A 2,635-nucleotide genomic window follows, 5' to 3' on the forward strand; every position below is an offset into this window, starting at 1 on the left:
GTTAAAGACGAGAAAACTGAGGCCAGGAGTCTTACCCCAGGCCACAACAGGAGCCCCTGCTAAACAAAGAGACTGGTGTTCCTAGGATTTTGGAGATGGGGCAGCAGCAGTGACGGGGAGATATAGCCAGGACAAAATGGGCTGAGATTGACTTTAGGAGGGTTTAGGGCCTAGAAAGGAGGGGAAAACTGAAGCCAAGCACTGTCCTTACCCCAGGTCTTGTCCCCCTTTCCTCCATCCCACCCCGCACCACCCCCCCCCCCGGAGATGTGTGGCACAGAGCAAAGTACAGGGGCTCCAGAGTCTGGTGGACCACAGTACAAATCCAGCTCCATTCCTTTCCAGCTAGGTGTCTCTGGGCAAGTCACTTCACCTCTCTGAGCTTCAGATTCCTGACCTGTAAAGTGGAGATATAATACTTACCGAGCAATTGTGAGTGTTAAATAAAGCAAAAGTCCTCTTGAGCTGGAGCCTATTTCTGGCCCATTTGCTGCTGCTTCCTCAGTATTTAGTACAGTGCTGAGCACATGGTAGGTGCTCAGAAAATATTTGTTGGATGAATTTAATGAATGGTACCGACTGCTAAAACCTTGGAGGAAGAGGAGGAGACAGTAACCAAGACCATGAACAATAACTTCTTGTTCTTACAAACCCCAGGTACCCCAGAGCTCAGTGTGGTTCAAACAGTGTAGATGTGTCCACCCTCCTGATCCAAGGGCTGAGCCTGGAAGACTCAGGGCTCTCCCTCTGCAGGCCCTCCTTGGGCACAGGCTCACCCATGGAGCTGGCAGCTGACCACTTTGCCCCCTTCCTCCCAAATAATAGAGGGGATGGGGTAGCGGATAAGAGTCTGGGCCAGGCCACTTGCATTCAAACAGCTGTGTGGCTTTGGACAACTTAGTTAACCTCTCTGTGCCTCTGTATAACAACAACAACAATAATACCTACAAATAGGGTTGTGAGAATTAATTAGTTGAATACATTTAAAGCACTGAGAATAATGTAAGCTTTCAATAATTAACTCTTTCACTAGAAGGCAAACTCCTGAGGTTAGGGAATTTTGTCTGTTTTACCACTTTATCCACAGAATTTAGAAGTGTCTGGCATACAGCAGGCTCTCAGTAAATATTCATTAAATGAGTGAATGAATAAATCTATACCCACCCCAACATTGCTCAAACCCAGGCAAAGGTTTTTAACCGCTTGCTTCTCTGGATTGTGAGGGACTTTCAAGTCACCTATTACAATTTCAGTTTGCACACCTTTGGAGGGGGACTTCACCTTACTCTCGCCAGACTGCTGCTCCCCCCACTCTGGTCAGCCTGGAGCCTACGTCCTTTCTCTTTCTACCTAATGGTCCTGGTTCTACCCAGAGGTCACACAGAATGTATCAGTCTCCTGAAGTACTTACTGTACCAACCCTGTTCCAGACACTGATGCAGAAAGGAATCAGACACAGTCCCTGCCCCTCGGGGTCATATATGCTTATCTTCAAACAATTGGTTCAAAGCCAACTCAGCTGACCAAGAGCCCAGCAGAATGCTATGGGGAGAGGGGCTCCCATCTGACTTGAGGTTCTGGAGTGTCCTTGGAGAAGGACCAAGCGGGGCTGGGGGAATGGGTTGAAGAGTTGCAGGAATAGTTAAAGAATTCCTGTATCCTCCTCATCCGCATTCACCATGGCTAACATTCCCTCCTTTTCTCTGTCTACACACATATACCTTCTGTTCTGGGGGGAACCCTTTGAGGTTAGGTTGCAGACATCATGCTTCTTTACCCCTAAATGCTTCAGTATATGTTGCCTAAGAATAAGAACATTGTCTTATTTAACATTGAATTTAACATTGGAAATTTAACATTGATGTAATACTATTAAATAATATACAGTCTATTTTTAAATTTTACCAATTATCCAATTTCTCCTTGTGATCCAGGATTCAATTCAGGATCACACACTCCATTTAGAGTCATGTCCCTTAACTTGGGCTTGTCTGATGTTTCTTCATGATTACATTCAGGTTATACATTTTTGGCAGGACTACTCCATAAGCGATGCTGTGTCCTTTTTAGTGCATAGTATCAGGAGACACATCATGTCAGTTTGTCCCATTATTAATAATGTTAACTTTGATCATTTGATTAAAGTAGTGTCTGCCAAGTTTCTCCAGATTTGTGTTTTGTTGTTGTTGTTGTTGTTTTAAATTGTCACTGGCTGCCATAAGTAGAAGGGAATAGAGGTGGCCAGAATGGGGGCCTTGACAGTATGTGGGTGAGAGATGGTGGTGGGCCAGTTTAGGGAGGTAGCATTGATTTGCCCAAAGCACATTGCCTATTAGAGCCAGAACTGGGACTAGGATACAGATATCCTGATGCCCAGTCCCAGGTTCCTTTCACATCACCAGTTCTAGGACACTAGTGCCATTAAATCAGGGATAAATAAAAAGTTAAGAGATTAATGTCTCAGAAAATCCAGGCTAAGGATAGTAACTCCCCAGCACACCCCTACATGTGATCAAGGACCCTCCCAAGTACATCACTACGTAATGTTCCCGCAGGCAGAGTTGTTTACTCCCATGATGCCCCATATATCCTACGCATTCCAGCTCATGAGCTTTTAAGCATCTGTTTTCCCTAC

Source organism: Lipotes vexillifer, unplaced genomic scaffold (genome assembly GCF_000442215.2).
Source record: "Lipotes vexillifer unplaced genomic scaffold, Lipotes_vexillifer_v1.1 scaffold496, whole genome shotgun sequence".
NCBI lineage: Eukaryota > Metazoa > Chordata > Mammalia > Artiodactyla > Lipotidae > Lipotes > Lipotes vexillifer.